This window comes from Gopherus evgoodei, chromosome 7, assembly GCF_007399415.2.
Source record: "Gopherus evgoodei ecotype Sinaloan lineage chromosome 7, rGopEvg1_v1.p, whole genome shotgun sequence".
Classification (NCBI taxonomy): domain Eukaryota; kingdom Metazoa; phylum Chordata; order Testudines; family Testudinidae; genus Gopherus; species Gopherus evgoodei.
Window position 1 is genome coordinate 73,786,437 of NC_044328.1, and position 21,951 is coordinate 73,808,387.

The following is a 21,951-nucleotide window of genomic DNA, read 5'->3' on the forward strand; positions in this document are numbered from 1 at the left end:
TTCAAGAAGGAAGTTGATAAATTGGAGAGGGTTCAGAGAAGAGCTAAAAGAATGATTAAAGGATTGTAAAACCTGCCTTCTAGTGACAGACTCAAGGAGATTAATCTATTTAACTTAACAAAGAAAAGGTTAAGCAGGGGTGCTGGAACATTTTGTATAGTGGGGGTGCTGAGAGCCATCAAACCAAACTGTAAACCCTGGATATGATGGAAACCACTTCAACCTAGGGAATGTGGTAGCACCCCCAGCACCTCTCGTTCCAGCATCTATGAGGTTAAGGGGTGACTTAATTACAGTCTATAAACATCTACATTGGGAACAAATATTTAATAATGGGCTCTTCTATCTACCAGAGAAAGTTTGAACACTATCCAATGGCTGGAAGTTGGAGCTAGACAAATTCAGACTGGAAATAAGGTGTAGGTTTTAATAGTGAGAGTAACCAATCATTAGAACAATTGACCTAGGGTTGTGGTGGATTCTCCATCACAGAAAAAAATGCAGATCAAGATGGATGTGTTTCTAAAAGATCTGCCCAAGGAATTATTCTGAGGCAGTTCCCTGGCTTGAATTCACAGAGGAGGTTAGACTACTTGACCACAGTGGTTCCTTCTGGCCTTGAAATTCAGGAATCTGTGATGGTGAGTCAGCCCTTGGACAGAGGATGTGAGTGTCTGTCCCCAGGGCAAAGGCGACTTGTACTTGCCCATAGTGGGAAGTCAGTAACTTCAGCAGATGTTACTGAGCATCCTCAGTTCATGTCAGCATGCTCAGTGCAAGCCAAGCAGCAAATCGGGGAGAGGATGGGGGGACGGACATGACCCCACATTCCCTCCCATGCTTTTCCTCTGTTCCAGGGCCACACACCCACAGCACAGCCTATTTGCTTGTGACTCTGTGCATATCTAGCCGCCCTCTTTGACAATCCTCTGTGCCATAGTCTCCTTCATTATTTAAGGGAAACAAACAAAAATTACCTTGTGCATATCCTTGGCATCCCTTGGCACAGAAGGCACAATGTATGTATAAGATTATTAATACGTAATGTTAGTACTGGGCCAGATGGACCCCTCTGCCAATGAAGTCTCTGGACAAGGGCCCTGGGGGCAAAACATCTTTGCAGGGGGCGCTGGCAGAGGTATCCCTAGATGGCACTGTTCTTGGGATAGTTTTGGCTGCCCCGTGAGGAACAAATGGGATTCCTGCCCCAGAAATCTTCTAGGCAATCCTCCCTGTGCCACCTCTTGACCCTCTGCAGGAAGCTTCAGGGGTTTCTTGGGAAAGCCAGAGGACCATGGAAGCTGCTGCTTGGATTGTCATCTCCTAGAAGTTACCACATTTGAATAACAATGGTCCCATGACACAAGGAGCTTCTGGAGTCGTTCCAGTGCCTTCCTTCGACTGCACAAGGAAATCTGAGGCTGACAGCAGAATTTGTCATTGGAAGTAGCCCAGTGCCCTGTCTGTGTATGGAACAGCATCACAGCGTTTCCAAGACCCACTGCCGCAGGCTCCCTTGACGTGTAAGCAGTGGTTTGTTGTCTCTGCTTCCTTCCCACTGTCAGGCAGTATTTTAAGAAAAATGGGTGCAACCCCCTGGAAAGATGTGTCCTTATTAATCACCGTTAGGGCTGACAGGGGGTGGGGGAGAGGAGTGGATGCTCTCTCTCACACATCCTGATGCAGCAACGAAACTGGAAAGTCCACTTCCCATAATGTAAACAAGGCCCTGGAGCTGAGCCCAGAGCCACTCAGATGGAAGCAGACGAGCTCTCAGTGTGTTTACAATCTGACATGGAGATGGACAGGGCCAAAGCAGGCTCACTGGGGCATTCCGCACCTGCCAACATTATCAAGAGGAGCGTCTCTCCCCTCGGTGAATAGCAGCTCACTGGGGTCATTTACAATCTGGCTGAGCTGCAGCTAGTGCCATGGTGCTGGGGGAACTCATGGAGATTTAGACTGATAGCAGCAAACGGAAGAGCAGAAACCTTTATCGGCCCTGCTGAGAGAATGGCAACACAGAAATGGAGCCACATTTTGGGTTATGCTCAGCACTTTCTCAGCCTTTATTAACACCCATGGCTGGCTGTGACCAAACTGGAGCCTATGACATTCCCTGCAGTGCAGCCCCACCACCTCTGCTGCCCTCCTCTTCACACCAAGGGCTGCAGCCAAAAGGGAACATTACATCTGATCTGAGAGTTAGGCTAGGCCACCACATCGATCTCAGCCCTGTGCTCGCTGTGCAATTTCTTTATGCAGTAAAAGCTGCACCTCCAGGAGATTAACTATTTTGAATAGCCTCTTTAAGTATCTATCCAGGATACAAGTGCACATTGGTTTCACCTTTAACTGAAAATCAGATCTTCTATAGGCAACCCATTTTGGCTGGTCCCTTACAGGATTGCGGAGACCGGTGTGACTGTATGTTGAGATGAAGTCCTGCTTTGTGGATGGGATTGCACATGGTCAGGATGTGAGCTGTGAGGGGCCTAGTACTGAAAAGGCCCATAGGGCACACTCAGATAGAAGCATGATGTGTAATGAGAGTGAGACGCAGTGGTTAGGGAACTGTGCTGAGACCCGGATTCAATTCCTGGCTTGGCTACAGACTTCCTTGGCCAAATCATTTAATCTACCTTCTTTTGCTGCTTCCCTTCTGTAAAATGGGATAATTCTTCTCTATCCCAGGGTGCTCTGAGGATCAATTCATTAGTGATTGTGAGTTGGTCAGTTACTGTGGGGATGAGGACTGGATAAATATCATGAAGAGGGTTACTCTAATATTTCCATTGGCTTTGACTGTTCATTTGGCTGAATAGGTTCCAACTTCACCACTGGCCTATTTCCATCATCAGAACCAAAGTTTGTGCAGGGCAAAGAGCATGGACCAGGGATTGGCAACCTTTCAGAAGTGCTGTGCCAAAAGTCTTCATTTATTCACTCTGATATAAGGTTTTGCATGCCAGTAATACATTTTAACGTTCTCAGGTTTATAATATATAACTAAACGATTGTTGTATGTAAAATAAATAAGGTTTTTTAAATATTTAAGAAGCTTCATTTAAAATTAAATTAAAATGCAGAGCCCCCCACCCCGACCGGTGGCCAGGACCTGGGCAGTGTGAGTGCCACTGAAAATCAACTTGCGCGCTGCCTTTTGGCACATGTGCCATAGGTTGCCTACCCCTGGCATGGACCCTCTGGTGCAGAGGGGAAGTTTCTCCTGCCCTTTCCAGGTTAGCTGTGTCTAGGACTCACCTGAGCAGAAACCTCCAGTGCTGTGCAATGACTCCTTGGGATATACAAGGACAAACAGTGCTGCCAGCAGTAGAAAGCTCTGACTTTGCTGGGAAGCCCTCAGAGCTCTGAGGTCCCCATGTTCTCCAGCTGATGTCAGTGTGTCTTCACTGGCTAACAGCAACACTGCTGGATCCTCCACGTTCTCCCTCTGAGTTCATCAAATGCTACAAATTGTGGGGGAACCTTCACAAGGATCCCTCAATTCTCCTTCTTTCCTTGTTGTACAGGCAGTTATTAAATTTGTGGGCTGCTAATTCTTACTCCAGGCTCCCCCTCCATGAAGAATTCCCAGCATAACTGTGGGGGAAAGGAGGTCAGCTAGACAGCTCTGAGATTAGACAATCTATTGCATTCAGGTTTTCTTCCGGGAAACATTTGGTCATGACACCCAGAGATGATGGGCACTGGCAGCTCCCATTGGCTGCAGTAGGAGCTGCTAATGGCTCTGAACATGGAGATCAGGCCCATACAGGGCCTAATCCTGCCAGGTGCTGAGCACTCACATCTCCTGTTAAAGTCAATGGGAGTTGAGGGCACTCAGTGTCTCTAAACAGTGCTCAGCACATTGCAGGATTGGGGCCTAAATAATTGCAACAGCCCATGGAACTGCAGAGGTTGGAACTATCCCAGGAGTGACAGAGCTGCTCATTGGCCTGCAGCAGAATCCGGATCAGAGCTGACTGGAAAACAGAACTTCCATCCGAAGAGAAATCTGGACGTTTGGAAATTTGTTTTCTCTCCAAACTGGAAAGGAGAGGTGACAGTTTGAATTTTTTTGTGGCCTGGACATTCCGAAAGATGTTGACCTAAAATCATCAAAATATTTAATTTTGATTATGATATATTGTAATATAATGCATTAAATATAACATATAATATATGCAATACTAATATTGGAGTGTCACGTCAAAGTTGAAACAAAACCAGAATGCTGAACTGAAAAATTTTTAGCTTATCAAAATGAAGCATTTTGACATTATCAAACTGAAAGGAGAGTGTCAAAATGCTTGGTTTTGACACTTTTCAGTGAAAAATATTGTAGGCTGGCCTCCCTAAACTCTGTTTGCAAGAAGCTGGGAATGGGCAACTGAGGATGGATCATTTGATGATCACCTATTCTGTTCATTCCCACTGAGGCACCTGGTATCATCCACAGTCATAAAATCATAGAATATCAGGGACCTCCGGAGGTCATCTAGTCCAACCCCCTGCTCAAAGCAGGATCAATCCCCAGACAGACTTTTGCCCCAGATCCCTAAATGGGCCCATCAAGGATTAAACTCTCAACCCTGGATTTAGCAGACCAATGCTCAAACCACTGAGCTATCCCCCTATTGGAAGACAGGACACTGGGCTAGATGGGCCCTTGGTTTGACCAGTATGGCTGTTCCTGCATTCTTATGAAATTGACACATCTGTGTGGACCATTAATTTTCAGCAAAAAAGCATTTTTCTGTTAATTTTTTTTCGACCACTCTCCTGGAGTCTCTGACGTTTCTGTAGGTCCTTGGGAGTCATTTCATGGTCTTGCAGGGAGAATGCAGCAGATTCTGTGTTCTGGCTGAGACCAGCTCACTCCAGCACAGCCAGGACTTTCTGCTCCATCCCTCTGCATAGCACAAGCTGAGCAGAGTAAGTATGATGGAGAAGAATTGTCACTATGTGGCCACAGGCTTACACTTCCCTAGGGCTGCAGCATGGTGCTGCAGCGGTTGATGCATGTATGAACAAGAGGGGGATGAAAGGAGGGAGAGGACAGAGAGAGGAGTACAGAGCACCACTTCCTAACCTACAAAGGGCACAAACATGGAGCCCTGATAAGCACAGGCTGGCAGCCATAGCTATGCCCCACACCTGCATCCTGTTTGCATCTCTGCTTATCCGGAATTGGAATTGCTTCTCCCAGCCTACTGATAGGAGGGGAAGGTGGGTGGGTGTGGCTGGAATGCACCTTCCATCTAACAAACAAACAAAGGAAGGAAGGAAGAAAGGAAGGAGGCAGGTGCCCCTTGGGCAAATACTTGTTACATTGACAAACTTGTAGAAAATGATTAAGGCTCTAGCTCTTTGTGGACTGGAGGGGACCTGCACTGCTGCCTCTTGGCTAAAATAGAAAAGGTAGTTTCTTGGGAGGGGAGCGTAGGGAGGTGAAACAATTACTGTCTTTGTGGTGCTGTCTCTTGTCAGCTGTTGTTTTTGTTTTCCAAATGTCGCAGCCTTGGTACAGGGAAACAGGCCCACCAATCCTCTGCAAAATGGCCACTGTCCCCCTTTTCATGCCACATGTAACCCTCTCTAAGCCAAACTCTGCTGGGAAAAGCCCAGATTCATCAAAAGCAGGGTGATAATGCAAACACCCATCACATATTCCACATCACCCTGGGATTTCCGCTAGGACAGGCAGGGATTGGCAGAGCAGTGAGCCTCCCCCAGATGTGGCCTTCTCCTGTGTCATCATCCTGTAGCATGGAAAGGCCAGGACTGGAATGGCTGTGAGGTGCCCCCAGCCAGCCAGTGCTCCTACACACTTCTCTGCAGCAACTTCTGCGAGTAGAGTCAAGGAGCTCAGAGTTCATAACAGTCCTTCACAGTATACTACAGTGACTCCTGCTGGAATAATGTTCTGCTCCTCAGAGCCATTATCTCAGAAACCATCACTCAGCTCCTACCGAAGAGATGGGGGTTGGAGGAGTTATGAAGTTCTCCATAGCCCAGGCTCCCACTGCATGCTTAGAATGACAGTTTCTAGGGGAGGCAAGGACTAGAATATGTTCCAGGATCTCAGCTGTGCTCAGCTCATGCATGGTGCAGCTAGGGGTGGGGAGGGAATGTGGCTCTAAGCTACCTTCTCAACTGCCCTGATCCTGGGGCTGCCCAGGACAAAGCCAGGCAGGGGCTGTCAATGGCAAAGCCACTGTTCTCTGGCTGCAGAGCTCCCATAAGACGACCCATCCATGTTCCTGCAGCACTTGGGTTTTCCTTGGCGCTCTCCCATCCATGCAGCCATAATGCTGATCTATCTTAGCCCAGAAAAGCAGATCAGGTCATAATGCTGGAGGTGGCAGCAGGCAGTTTGTAACACCTGGAAGCTTGCCCCCCTTGAGTGTTAATGGCTGGAAGATGCCCCGTCTGCCAAGGGGAGTTAGGAACACCAGATGTTCCGGCCAGATGAACAGAAAAAGCACATCCATTTGCAGCATCTCTGATAACAGAATAGCCTGCCATGTTGGCTGATACTGGGGATTGAAGCGGGGACCTCTACAGCTGACAGCAGGCATCATGACAGCTTGAACAAAAGAGAGAGTTGGCGGAGAGGCTGTAGCAAGCTCACAGCCTCTGTGGATCAGGCACCGAGCAACTGCATAACACATACTAACCAGTGGGCTACAGTTGTACTGCACCTTCCTGGAGACCTTAATACAGGCCTTCCCATGGCTCCTAGCAGCCACTTGAGCTGTTGTCCGAGGGGCCTGTACTGGCCAGAGGTGCTGCACATGCGTGAAGCCTGAGAAACAAGTGGAGGTGAGCGGGCAGGGACAGCCAGGAATGCGGGCCTGCGGCTGGGCCTGGGACTAGCTAGTTCAGTCACCAGGCCGACCTCTGAGCCCAGATGAGCTACAGTGGCACTGCCTGATTGGTTGCAGGGAGCCAGCCAGCCTGCTTTTGAGCCCAGGAGCGCCAGCAGGTTGTTGGCTGCTCAGTGCTTCTGCCCACAGCTGCCATCACTCCTTGTTCCCATCCCTGCTCAGTTTCTGACTCTGGGTTCTGACCCTCAGCACTGTTCCTGGCCACTGATGCCAGCTCTAACTGCTAGGCATGACTGCCCACATCCTGGTCCTAATGGGCGCACAGTGACCATCACCACCTTTTTTCACATCTCCAGGCATCCCAGCGCTCTCAATGAAACAAATCTAAACATGGCTGTGAGTTCAACCTCTCCACTCCCACCCCACTCCCCCATGCCAACAGGCAGGCAGAGCTCGTCAAGAAAGGGTTAAGAACTGCTCCCCTAGCCAGCTTTGAGTATTTAAAGTGAGTAAAGGTTTAATTACCAAATGATGACAGTGTCATATGGTTTTGGTGATGGCGCGTGGCATCCGATGAATGCAGAAGAGGGAGGATGTGAGAGAGACACTGAGTGGCAGTGGGGAAGCTAAAAATGCCAAAGACAGTAAAACATCTGTAATTTGCAATTCGCTAGTGTTCGCTGATTGCTCATGGATTAAAGATTAAAATCTATTCTCTGGCAGATGGGGGAGAGAGCGAGGAAATTCTTACGAGCATGTTTTGCATCTGCATTTCATTCTGCTCCTCTTTACAATAATCACGGCTGAGGAAATAAACCCAGCTCTGGGCTGGCGGGGGGCGGGGAAAGCACACAATATGGGCAGGACTCAGCATGTTTCCCATGATCAGAAAATGCAAAGCCTGGCACTGCAAGAGGAAAAGAAAGTGACATCAGAATCCCTTTTCTGATGCCCAGGTCTCTGCTCTCGCTGTTCTGGGTTGAACCTTGCTATGAGGCTCCGAGCTGCTGACAGGCTTTCTTCTGGTCACCTCGACTCTCCATTTGGGGTTTCTTTGATCCAAATGGGATGTTAGCCATCTGTCCTGTCTCCAGGGACAGTCAAGGCTGGCTACAGTGTCCGTGACATGATGTGAATGCTCGCAGGCAAACAATACAAGTAGAAATAATGTTTGCGGGTATAAATCATTTTTATAACTTCAGCTAATCAGAATCCGTCCTTTTTATGGGCGTGATGAGCTCCTTCTCCCTCTCTTTCTCCTTCTCCCTTATTCCCTCGCTCTTGCAGAGAGTTTCTCAAGTGTGCAGGACATTAAAAGAAAAATGGATAATAAAACTGCAAATGGGGGGCCCAATCCTGAAAGGTGCACCGTGTCCACAACTCCCATTGACTTGAGAGGTGATACCGCTCAGGATCAGGCCCGTAGTTTGGAAGGGCCAGAGTATCCCTAGCACCTGTTAAAGGTGGGCAGCGATACTCACTCCCCAGCAGCTTGTCAGGCATAGGAAAGCACCCAAGAATAATAAAATAAGTCTTGCCTTCTTTCTAGCACAGGGTAGATATTGGCAGCGGATCCATTAGTTATAAGGATAATCTGTCCTCTAGGAGGCTATAAGACTTATCAAGTGTTTAGAGAAGGGAACTAGAAGTCAGAATTCTTGTGGTCTCTGCTTGGCCCCCACTAATTCACTGGGTGATTGTGGCTAAGAAGGCAGAGTGCTCCATGCCTCAGTTTACCCAGGTGTAAATGGGGATATTAATACTACTTGGTGCACAGACTGAACCCGCTTCACCAAAACTAAAAGGTGCGCCTGGGTGACACACAGAGTAAAACTTAGTCCAGTGTTTATAAAGTTCCCTTGGATAGAAGGTGCCATGGAAATGCAAAGTCTTAATGACATTAAAATCCATTGGGGGAAAAGTGAATCCTCATCCCCAACCCCCACCCCTCCCCCCACTCCTTTTTGGATGAATAACAACCAACCAGTGAGCACGCTGCATGGAACCTATGCTATACCCGGGCATCTGTTCACTGTGACACTAGCAAGAGAACATATCCCTGAAACATCCTGAAATTGCCTTTGGGCTCACCCGACGCAGCAGGTGAAATTCTCTGCCTGTTGCACTTGGATGTCCGGTGGGCTGTGAGGGTATAATTTAGAGCAGCCTCTGGCCCATTCATCTTTACCACCCTAGTTTGCTTAGAAAGCAATGCAGCCTGGTATTTTAAATGAGCCTAAGGGAGTGGAGCACCCACCTGCCATTGTGCCTAACTCCTTTTGACCCCATTGAAATCCCAGCCTGAATGTTCAGGTCATTGTGAAGGGGCAGCAGTGAGAATGGCTGTTGGGCTGTAGTGTGACAAGCTGAAGTGGAGGAAGAGGGCCAGATTGCTGCGGGGACCTAGTCTGGGGTGATACCGAGGGCACAGGGATGGACACTGGGGCTAGGCTGCTACCACACAGAGGCTAGAGCTTCAGCACATAACCCCAGCCTCTCGGCTTGCTCAGTAGAAGTCTCTTTTGTACAACTCTGCTGGCCGCACCGCTCCTTGCTAGTTAAATGGGCCTGATTGGAAGCCCATTGAAGTCAATGTGGATCTGTCATTGGCCTGTAGTGCACAGACAGATCCCTGCTCAGGAGGAAAACCCGAGGCTGCCCATGCTGCGTATTCTGGCCAGGCTCAGAGGTGACTGGAGTAACTTGGGAGTGGGGGAGGGAATCCCAGCCCTACTGCCAAGCTCCAGTAAGCTAAAGGAACTCCCCTCCCCCGAATACTGTTTAGCTCTTTATTTGCCATCCCCTCTGCAGAGCTGCTCAGGTCTCTTGAGATCCCCAGCCTATTTGTTTTCCATCTGCTGCCCGATGGCCTGGAGTGGCACTCATCGGTTATGAGCCCCCTGCAAAAGGCTCCATTGGGATAAGCACCTGAAAAGTATCAGTGTTGCTCAGAACAGAGCTGGTGACATTGTGGGGCCACTGGCTCCTCCGTGGGGCCCTTGGGCTGCTCACCACTGGGGAATCTTCTCCTTTGTTACATTGTCATTTGGGCTGGCTGTGGATTCAGTGGGTGATACTGACTGGGGCTGGCAGTGGAGAGGTTAGCAGAAAAAGGGAGGCTCATTTTTCTGTTTTCACCTCTTCCACTCCAGTGCCGCTCTTCTGATGCCCTTTCCACCTCTGTAATTAATAGTTACATCCTGAGAGCACCATTGGTCCATGTTTTTTTCCCTATGAGGACACTGCTGCCATAACCTGCTTCTCCTTTTTAACCCTTCACACACAGATCAAAGGCCCTGCTATGTTTGTCTGCTGCTAATTAACGATGTGTGTGTGCGTGGATGTGTGGGTTTGTGTGTGTGAATGTTTGTAGGTCTGAGTGTGTGGACACAAACAGGTGAATTTGCCGATGATGTATATTTTGTTATTAGTGGCTTGCGTGTTGTGGATGCTAGAGTGTTGGTGAATCTGGGTGTATCTGTAAATGTGTGTTGTGTGTGAAAGGATGTTGGTGAATTTTTGTGTCTGTATGTGTGTGTGTTGGGGGTAATAGGCCGTGTGTGCACATGTATGTGTGTGATTACCTATGCTAGTGTTGTGATGTTCATGAGTGTGTGCTTGTGTATGAACCAATTCCTATTTGGGAGTTGGAGTGTAGGTATTTGTGTTGATGTGTGAATTCCTGGGCAATCATTCACATATGTGTGCATTGGTGGAAGTGTGAGGGTGTTTATGTGAGCGCACACGTGTGTGAGCTGGGATCTCCCTGGCAGACAGATCATTCATATTATCTTGAGCCTTTCCTCTCCTAGTGCATTGACTCTGTTGCCATAGGAAGATCCAGTTCCACAGAGGCTTTTTGCAACCATTTCTTGTAATGCTGGAGACTGTCTGAGACAGCAGTGATTCCGCTAGGGGCTACCTGCTTGAGTATTGCCTGGAACCCCATTTACTAGGACAGGGGCCCTTGAAGTGAATGTGGAGGGGGGGGGGGGGCTCAGAGACAGGGCCATTACTCTCAAATTTGCATCCTCCTGTTAAAAGTGCCGTCAGGTGCCTGGCCTCAGGTTTCCTGTGGAGCACTTCTGCCATATTTGTGCTCTCCAGCTGGCAGGAGCTGAGCTGGCCCAGCAGGGCTGGAGAGGAGAGGCTGGGACCATAGGTGGGAGCTGTTGGGCCTGTCAGAGTGACATGCAGTGACAAACTGCCTGGCCCTCTGCTGCTGCTAAATCAAACTCTTCCTGGGAAAGGCTCTGAGACCGGCTGACTGGTCGGCCCCATGGAAACGTGTCAGACATACACAGCCATGGGGGCTGAGAGAACATCTCCCAAGACCTCCATGATAGGCAGGAAGGCAGCTTTCCATGGAGCTCCTCCTGCGCAGTTAGGCACGGCGGTGGGGTCGTGTCAGTGGCTCTTTGTTTCACAACAGAGCACAGAGAAACTAGACCAATAAAGGAAGGTGTAACAAGGAGAAGTGGTTATGGGGAGCAGAGTGGGGGTAAGGGGCTCAGAGAGTGGTGGGGGCAAAGCAGGAGAGCAGGGGATGAGCTGTTCTGTGGAAAGGACCTGAACTTTAAAAAACAAGTGACCATTCTGAGGCTATGTCACAGTGTCCCTAAGAGACAAATCAGCCCTTTCTTTGTTGCTGTGTTACAGGGGAGGTGGATGGACGGACAGACAGGAGATGGACAATGACACCAAAGCATGGAAAAAAAGAGAGATAGACTAAAGTTATATCTTGCTAGCTATCCAAAGAGAGTGAGCAAAACAGATAGGGAACGGAGCATTTTCCATTCCCCTACACTGTGCAGAAGGCCGGTGCGCAGAAAGCAGGTGTTCTCTGTGTTCTGTAAAGCAGCCTGGAGAGTTAAGACATATGTGTATTCTAAACCAATAGTAATCAACAATAATGTGCAGTCTGGGATCTGTGCAGAGGAGACAAGTCGATAAATGGGTATGTTCTCCCCCTCGTTGTGTAATTGCCTGCACCAGGCCTGGCCTGCTTGTGGTGAGGGATATGGAAGCAGGGATTGTGCCACTACAGGCAACTCCCCCCCGGAAGCCTCGGTGCCTGAGCTGCAGTTTGTAGTGTAGGTTACCGAAGTGCCACGTGGCAGCTCCATCTCCCTGAGCTATGCAAACCCCATTGGAGAGGGTGGAGCCATGGTTGGGAGGGGAGCTGCAGGGCCACAGAAGGGAGCGCGGGGCTCTATGCAGCGCATGGGGGCCAGGTGCTATGCGTGCGGTGGCCATAGAGCTCTGGGATTTGGATTTCCTGTAGATCCAATGCCACGCTCTTTTTCCACGGGTCTTGCATGCAAGAGGGCGACATGCCACCCCAATCAAACCTTTGGGTCAGACCTCCCCTCCTGCACAGGCGCTAGAAGGGGAATTAGGCAGAGAGAGAAAAGGAGAGATAAGGGGTGGGGATGGGATGGATAGAAGGAGGGGGGACCCAGGCCAGCCACAGAAAGCACTAAGGCAGTGTTTGATTAAGAAGAGTAAAGCAACCTCCTTTGAAGCAGGCCATAATTGGCAGGCTAATGGGAGTGCATTGTCTCCTGTGTGATCTGTTTCACCAAGCGAAAAAAGATGAGGCAGCGCTGAAGAAAACTGAAGAAAGATCAATGGGAGGAGGGGGACAGGATGGCAGATATAATTAATTACTGCATATTAAAATGTTTGTTTACAGAAATGAACAGCTACAAGAGGTCTGATGTTAATTAATTTACAGCATTTTTCACCAGTCTCTGTGCCGTGCTGGCAGTCATGGAGGTAGCTCCGTGGCAGGTAAGCCAGTGTCTCTTTGGATTTGCATCAGCCTCTTCGAGGTGTGCTAGAAAGCCGGCAGAGTTTTGACCGGCTGCTTCATCATGGAGACAGACTTGCAGTTTGGATTCAGGGGAATGTCTTAGAGAGCCAGGAAAGGGGAGGGTAATTTATGGACCTGTGGCCATACAAACCTATGCTGTTTCCCTGTCCTAGTTCAGAAGCTAAGTGGTGCTACCATGGGCCAGAACTTGGAGAGATCTTCAAGAGAAAAGCAGGTGGTGCTAGTGAATTGGTGTGCTAGGAAGTATTGATCCCCTCCCACAGCACGCTGCTAGGGATACTGCACTGCCTTTCAAGTACAGGGTGACGCTAATGGCTGGCTCAATAGCATTGGAGACAATGTATGACCATTACCTTGGAATCCTGGCTAATTCCACTCTCTCCAAGAGCTGCAGTTGCATTAGGTGTATATTTCACATTGATTAGTGCTTTCACAAGCTGCCATGTGCTTCATCCTGGAGCAGGATGTGAATACAGTATTGTCGATCTGCCCAACTTTCTGCTGGCTCAAACATATGTGATGCCAATGAGTAATAGTTATTTTTTGAAGGGAAGGGTGCCACACTTGCCAGGGTCTAACCTAGGACACTAACTAGCTATCTAAAGCGTGAACAAAACACATAGAGAATGGAGCATATACCACTCCCCTACACATTCCAAAGACGATCCAGAGCTGCTTAACAATTTGAGTCATAGTTCCAGGCCCACTGAAGCCAATGGAATTTTTAATGTTGACTTTTAACAGAATCAAGGTTTGTCCCATTGAGAAATCTCCATCTGCAGTCACACGTGGCATTGTCTGGTACTCCAGTCTTTCTTCCTCATCCACATCCTCCTCTGCATTGGCTTAGAGGGCAGAGTGTGGCAGAGGCATGCTTTGCATGCTTTCATGGGGGTAGCATTTCCCCTCCTCTGATGGCTCTCGCTGCCCACCTTGCTGTGCAGGAAGCAGCCTGGCTGGGGAGGGACGGATGTCTGCCTAGCTGATGCTATCGAGCAGGTTAGCTGGGAACGGGGACGAGGTGCTAAGAACAATGTGTGAACTGTAGAGATGGAGTGAAAACCCTGAGGTTATTCAGCAAGCTGATAAGGCCTTTCACACACTCTTCATAATGTGCCGCTGTATCGACAAGTAATTAACCTTGGAAAGGTATCAGAACCAGGGCTGCTAGGTTCTCCAGTATCATCCCCCCAAAGGCAAGGAGGAGGAAGGCTAGATTTCACATGTGAAGTGACTCCTTTGTGAACACAGCATGCAGACCCTCCTCCCACCCCACTCCAGGCAGGCATTTACAAACACAGGGCTGTTAACACCATCATGAAGAGAAACCAAACCTTCCTTGCACCCCTGGTCCCATTCCCTGCATCCCCACCAGCATCAAAGCCACCTCCTAAGAGGGCCATTTCATGGACACAATAAAGTTGCTGCAACAGCTGGTGTAAATCAGCCCTGATACTAACCCATTATCAATCTTAATATTGGCCCTCTGACTGGCCCCTGTGATTTTAATTGGCTCTTAGTACTTGCAATTGTTTCTTGCTATAGCCCCCTGCAATTAACTCCTGTAATTGGTTTAGTTCTAGCTCCACCATACTGGCTATTATTAAAAAGTCCTAATGTTGACCTATTTTAACGGGCCCTTAGCTACCACCGTTTGCTCTGCTGTAGCTTTGAGCAGTTTCACTCTGCTTAGCTCTGATATTAGCCATACCACTGATCTTGACATTGGCACTTAGCTATTGTAATTCTCCCTATTACTGACCCTGGCAGTCAGCTGAGGAGCATAACGGTAATTGAGTTATAATCCACAGAAGAATGTCATACTGGCAGGACTACAATATGCTAGAAGATGAAACCCCGAAGGACTGAGTTAAGATTTCATATTTATTAAATATGCAAATCCGGTAAAAAAGTTCTTATTAATACACCTGGCCCACAGTTGCTGGGAATGTCCAGGCTCTTGCAGGTTTATATTTTGTCTTTCACAGTGGGGATTTTTTTTTTTTTACCTTAACTGCAAGTCAACTGCATTTGGGCCTAGGGAATTATAGGAGGGTTCTAGGTGCTAAGTGTGGCAGGGACATTCGCTTCTGTTGTTGGCAACATGTTAGCTCTGAGCTAAGCTGGCAAGGGGGCGAAGTCTGTGCTGAAGAATGATTTCTCAAACCATTAATGGGCTGGAAGTAGCTGAACATCTGGGAAGATCCGGAGCAGCTGTTGCTGCTCTTTAACTTTCCTTCTGCTTTTCCGTTAACCAAGAAGGTGCTGGGAGAAGGCACCAAGCAGCACAGTTGCCATTTACTTTTCTCTCCCAAAGTCACTAGAGAGTCTAATGATAATCTGCTAAGGAATAGTGTGCAAATCCCGAGTGTGGGCCTGTGAGAGATACGCTGAGCAGGGACACTGAGTATAGGTAGGGACTGATTGTGATCTCACATCCTCTGGGGTAAATCAGGAGTAATCCCAATGAAGTCAGTGGGCTAGCTCCTCTGCTATTGTAAATCAGCATAGTTCCACTGACTTTGACCGAGTCACACTGGTGTAAAATGAGAATTAGGCCCGTGCTGAGGACATACGCTGTGAATCGGTTATTGAGTATTATTATTATATTATTACTGTAACTTATTTATTTGTATAACAATTGTGCCTGCAGACCCCAAGCAAGATCAGGAATCCTTATGTTCTTATCCATTGTGCTCTGCACTGTACAGACATGGAATAAGAGACAATCCCTGCCCCCAGAGAGTTTACAATCTGAATAGACAAAACAGACCCAGACCAGGTGCACTTTGGGAATAAAGGGTGTCATGATTTTATTGTAAGTCTCATGATTGTTGGTGTTTTTCTTAAAGCCCCAGCTCCTGGAGTCATGTTGCTTTGGCAAAACCTTGGCTTTTTTTTTAAAGGAAGCTTCTTGGTCTGATAGTTGAAGAGAAAAGCCCAAAACTCCTTTGCTTAAGAGCAGCTCACAAGAGAAGTTATGCCCACTTCTGGTTTCAAATGAAATGGAGTGAAACAATGAACTTGTATTCATGCAATGAGTGCATCATTACTAAGTTTGCTGCATTGGCACTCCAACCTACATCAAATCAGGCCTGAACTGGCCTCAAGCCCTGTAAGAAACACATGAAACAAGACATAGGTAAGGATGCTGTTGAGATCTCTGTGAGCTGAAACTGATGAGGAACGTCCAACTGTAGTTTCCACTGTGTCTGAACACTAGTGAGAATTACATACACATTCATTTTATTTCTTTATTATTCAGATCTAAATATGCCATTTGTCTTTGTCAGGAAACAAACGGACACATTGAAGTGCATGGGGGGAGAGGAGGAAAATGAATAATACACCATCAATCGAGGTGCACCTTGGCCATGTAACCATAACTTAGGAGCTATGTACTAGCTGCTGGTGGACCATCCTGTGGTAAGATGTGGCTATTGAAGTCTGGGTCCTCCTCACTCACCCTGGCCTCACTGGCACTGTGCTGTTATTTAATTTTATCATTTTAATCAAAAAGAACAGACAATGATTGCTAAAAGGCAGCTTTTGCCTGGATCATTCACCCTTATTCATGAAGGCACATGGGGTGGAGGTCTGCTGGCTCCAGGAGGCACAGCACAGAACTCATAGCCCAGCAGGAGGGAAAACTTTGGTGGCTTTAAATCACCTTTGTACCCTAGCAATATTGGGCAACTCCAGGGCCTGGAGGGGCCCCCTGGGGGCCTGTCTGTTATGGCAGCCTCCCTGGGCCATGCTATAAACTGAAGTGCTACCTGGAGCCTACCAACATGCCCTTCCTGCCATTAGCACTACCACCTGCATGCACCCTACATCAGGGCTTGCAGGGGAGTCCTTGGGAGGCAGCCTTACGGCTGTCTCACACAGAGCCTGCACCAGGAGAATGCTCCTCTGAGGCCATTTTATGACCCCTTTTTACCCAGCCTAAGAGAGCTGGAGTGGAGTGAGGATCCTCCTACTAACACTGCTCATGATTCTTCAGATATATCCTGGAAATGGAATGGGGTAAATTCGCCACCCCTTACTGTACTGTAAAACCCATTGGGCAGGTTATTGTAGTATCATAACAACATACATATCACATTCATGTATTATTATTGCAATAGAGTGCAGAGGCCCCAGCTGAGACCTGGACCCCATTGTACTAGGCACTGGACATGTACCTAGTGAGGGGGGAGGGATAGCTCTAGTGGTTTGAGCATTGGCTTGCTAAACCCAGGATTGTGAGTTCAGCCCTTGAGGGGCCCATCTGGGGATTGGTCCTGCTTTGAGCAGTGGGTTGGACTAGATGATCTCCTGAGGTCCCTTCCAACCCTAATAATCTATGATTCTATGATAGTGATGGATAGTACCTGCCCCTGTGATGTTCTGTTCAGGACACCCAGTACTGTAAGTGATTGTGTTACCCTTCTGTCAGCAAGTGTGTCAGGTCCCTGTCACCCAGTCTGTCTGCTTCACTAGCAAACTCCTGGAGTCTCTGCTGGTCTAAACCCTGCCTTTCAGGTAGCATACATTGAACTCCAGTTCCCAGGATCCCCAGAGGCATCTTCCTGCCATGTCCAGTCTCCCTCACAAGGCACTCAAAATCTGCTTCCAAGGAGACAGAGCACACACCAGCCTGTTAGTTTACTTGAGGGCTCATTCTTAATTTCATCATCACAACATGGAAATGGTTTATAGTAAAACTAAGAATAAGTTTATTAATAAAGAACAGAGGCTTAAGTGAAACTAAGCAAAATAAAAAGAAGCAGGGCTAGTTACAAATAAAACATGCTTTCTAGGGACTAAAACTTAATTTTAGCAAGGTGATATAAGGACCCAGTGACTAGCACCCAGGTCAGTAGAGCCTGGGACAGCTGATAGCTCTACAGTGCCACTATGTGACTATGCAGCTAGGGACATAGGTACTAGAACTAGGAGTGCCACAGGTGCTGCCACACCCCTGGCTTGAAGTGAACTTCATTATACAGGATTTACAGTCTGATCCAATGGCTCTCAGCACCGCGACTATACACATTGTTCCAGCACCCCAGGCCAAGGAGCACGCTGCAGGAAGTACTGCCCAAGAGCCCCGGAGTGACAGTATCCTGGAGCCCTCTGATTGGCCAAGTGCCCTATTTAATCCCAGGGTTTGTCCCAGGAAGTTGTCTGGGCAATCCTATGGACAGGGCCATCCTTATAAGGGTGCAGGGCCCAGGGCGGAAGTAACGAATCCGTTACTTCCGGGACCGACCGCGCCAGCCAATAGCACGGGCCTGTGGGGCCCCCCAAAGCCCAGGGCCCGGAGCTGTCGCCCCGATTCACCATACCAAAGGGATGACTCTGCCTATGGACTTTGGTCTGCTACTATGCCAGGCTTTGCTTGTTCTTCAGTCTCCAACTCCAGCCTGACTCTGACCCTGATACATGCCTCTCGATTCTAACCTGGTACTATCACCAGTCTCTGATCCTGGCCTGACTCTGCCTCTTGCTTATAGAACCTGGCTCTTGTGATCCCTCCTGCCTGGTGATTACCGTCCCTGGTGGGCAGTCCCCAGCCCAGCTGTGATTACTAGGTCAGACTGCCTGTGCCCATGTCCCTTACAGACACAACCTTTGCCTAAGCAGTTCTCTCTTATATCAAGCTCTCAGGGTCTTCAACCCACATGGGTGAAGGATCCACTTTCTACATGTTCCAAGAGCACTGGTCTCTCTTGTCCCTAAAGTGATGGATAACTAAAATGTCTATTGCTTCCCTTATATTTCCCAAAGTCCATTGTCTCTACCTCAAGACCCATGAAGGCTTGCTGAGGGTGCAGACTCCATCCTCTGGCATGCTTGCTAAATTGTCTCCTCTGCTGCTTGTTGGCTTTGTTTATCTTATATGTAAATGCACTTTCATTGTTCTCTGCCTGTAACCAAGCTGGTCAGACATGTAATCCACGTTCCTTTGTCTAGGAAAGGCTTGGTGTGTATACAGCCTCCCAAACACATTTTAAGAGCATACTTCCAGCACACATACAGATCTCCTTGTACACACCCCGTACATACATCACACAAAAATTTTCTGGACCAGCTTGTCTCCAGTTTACATACGATACCTTACACGACTCCTCTGAGATACATATTGTGTTGAGGGTACTGAGTGTGTCAGGCCTGATGTGAGCTGCAGTATGGGGGGGCCTCCTGCCAGCCGGCATGGAGGGGCTCCCTGGGTCACAGCTCCCAAATGAGAATATTCACCACTTACTTTTGTATTATTCCATCAGCTCCTTTTGCCACTGACATGCCAATATCAACCCAGGGCCAAACAGGTCCAAGAATAAATACACTGAGCCAGATCCTCAGCAGGTGTAAATCAGCAGAGCTACAGTGACTTCAGTGGGCCCAAGCTGATTTACTCCAGTTGAGGAACAATTGAGGATCTGACTCATTGTCCCTGGACACCAGCAGGAAACACTGGAATGAATGTAATTCTGATAATTGCTGATCCAACAAACATAGTTACGAAAATGCTCTGGGCTAAAAACTGATAAATCCAGTTTATGAGCTCAGACTGAAATGGAGGTCTTGTGCCTGGCATGACTGGCTTGCACTAACAAATGAATATAACTGGTAAATTGTTACTCCAAGTACATACATAAGGAAACTTGACTGGTTGATGTCAGAGGAAATCATTGATGACTTTTCAGTGAGTTCTGAAAGGTCAAGTTACAGATCTGGGATATTTTTTGTAGACATCAGCCCACCGTAAATGAGGGCACCAAATTTGAATGTGGTAGCTCAGTGGGAAACTTGGTCATTAGGGTCAATATTTTCAAACCAGTCTGAGTAAAATTAGGATCTTTTTGGACCAGACCCTGAGCTGGTGTAAAACAGCATTGGTCCATAGAATTCAGTGGAGTTATGCTGATTTACTCCTGCTGAAGATGTTAAATCAATATGTAGGCAATGGAATAAAATTGGCCTGATTTGCAGTGTTGCTGAGATCTGCTAGCTCCCTTTGACTTCAGCGGGAGATCTGGATTCGGAGAACTTCTGGAGATCAGGTCACTGTTATTTAGGTGCCAATGTGTGGATTTGGGAGCCCAACCTTCAGCGCCCAGCTTTGGAACTCTTGAGCTGATCACATTGGCCAGGGAGTGGGATCTGTTACAAACCACTGTATCTTATTTCTTCTTTCTTTGCCCTGTTCCATCAGTTGGGTTCAATAGCTCTTGTTCTTCATTGCCAACTGTTCTTGTCAAGTGCATCTTTCAAGCTGAAACCACCCTTTGTCTTGTCCTCCTTCAGCAGCTCAAACTCGAGGTCTTTGTTCCATGACTACTAGCTCTTGTATTCTCTGGCCAGTATATCCCACATAAACCACTGTATCATACAAATGTTTGAAACAAGGGCTCTGATCCTCCTCTCACTGAGCCAGTGTGAATTGGAAGTACTCTCACTGATGTCAAAGGAGCTGCCGGCGAGTGGCATGCCAGGCCCTATGGTGTTTGATTCAGTAGTGGTGTTCAACAAAAAACAGCTATCAACACAATGCGCACCTTAGAGAAGGGCCTGAATCAAAACCTCCCATCTGGACATGCCTGACGTTTGGGACTAGCTGAGATCTTTCTCCAAACTCTGGGGCTAATGCTTGTGCAGTATGTGATGTGGAATTAGGGATAAATGGCACAACTCTTCAATTGTGGGTTGACCGTGGGCTATAGAACCAAGACAAACCAGAAGGTGGTAAGAGTGACCCCAGCATGAAACATTGTTATATTTAACCATGGTTGGGAAGGGGAGGAAGCCCTTGACAAAGCAGCAATTCTGTCCAACTTCCTTGTTGCTCTGACAATGTTACAAGTACCATTTGTAGTAATAATATGGTTTTAGGTGCTGACCTCAGTGACTTCTGTGTTCCTGGATCAGGATCTTTATTTTCCAATATATTTCCATTAAAGGTTAAATCCCAGCTGTGCCACCGACTTGCTGTGCAGCTTTGGCTGAATCACCTTGAGCCTGATTTTCAGAAGAGCTGAGTCCCTGTGGTGACAGTTAACTGCAGTTAGAGCTATGGGGATACAGCCTATTGCAAAAACAGGCTGGTTACCGTTCCATGCCTCAGTTTCCTCTTGTGTAAATAGGAATAATGGTAGTAGTGAGCATTCTCACAGGGGTGTTGTGACGATTAATTAGCTGATGATAATAAAAACCCCAAACCAAACCAAAAATAGGCCAGAACCTCTGCTGGTATAAATGGTGCAGCTCCACTGGTTTCAGTGAAGCTCTCCCAATTTGTAGCAGGAAATGAGCTTGCTCCAGGGCCTTAGTTACTACAGTGGTGAGCGCAGTTTAAGAATCTGTATAGAATAAATGAGACTCTGGCTTACTGTGTTGAATGCTAAGGGTTAGCTGGTCATTTGGTGTAAGTTGCCCTAGCTCCACTGGCTTCAGAGATGATTACTCTGCATTACCCCAGCTAGGATCTGGCCCTAAGCATTGCTGATCAGTAAGTATGCTTGCAATTGTGTACACCAAGTATACATCACTCTAATAGTATATTTCATGCTTCCTCCCACCCACGCCTCTCTTCTGCTTTCTTTCTGCATTGTGGACCCATGTCTCTTTCCTGTCTTGCCGAGTTGATATTGTGGTGAAATGAGCAGTAGCAAAGCCACCCTGTTTAAATGTGTTTTGAAGAATCAGCGAATGCATCTGAGCGGCCCCCTTCACATCCTGCACTAACAAATGAAGCTCCTTGTGCCGTCAAAGTAAGATTGATAACTCCGCTGGCGTTTCATATTCACTATTCTGAATATTGAGGGAGGTGTGAGTTCCCCCAAGACACCGACCTGTTTCTTTCCCCATTGTCTCTGGAGAGCTGCCGAAAATGCACATGCAGAGGCGCCGTGGAGCTCCTTCCTCTTCCAACTTCATCAACATTTAGTCTCTCATTTCAGAGCTTGGCAGCTGGAATTCTGTCTGCCATGCACGATGGATGACCCCGTCCCACCGCCTCCTCCTCTCCCTCAGAAGGGGCGCTGAAATTGTTCTCAAAATTAAAATCAAACCAGGCCCATTTTTATGGACACAAACCTGTGATATATTTCACTTATGAACTTTAGAGAGGAAAAGCAGGGAAGGAGGGAGCCAGAACAAACCCAAAGCTGCTGCTTTTTCAATTTGCTGTCAAGTGGAGCTGTCTGCCCACATAAAACCAGGGACTGCGAAAGAACAAGACAATTTCCCATTGTGTTTCTCTCCTGCTCCTTTGCTTCCCAAAATGTTAGGGAGTGG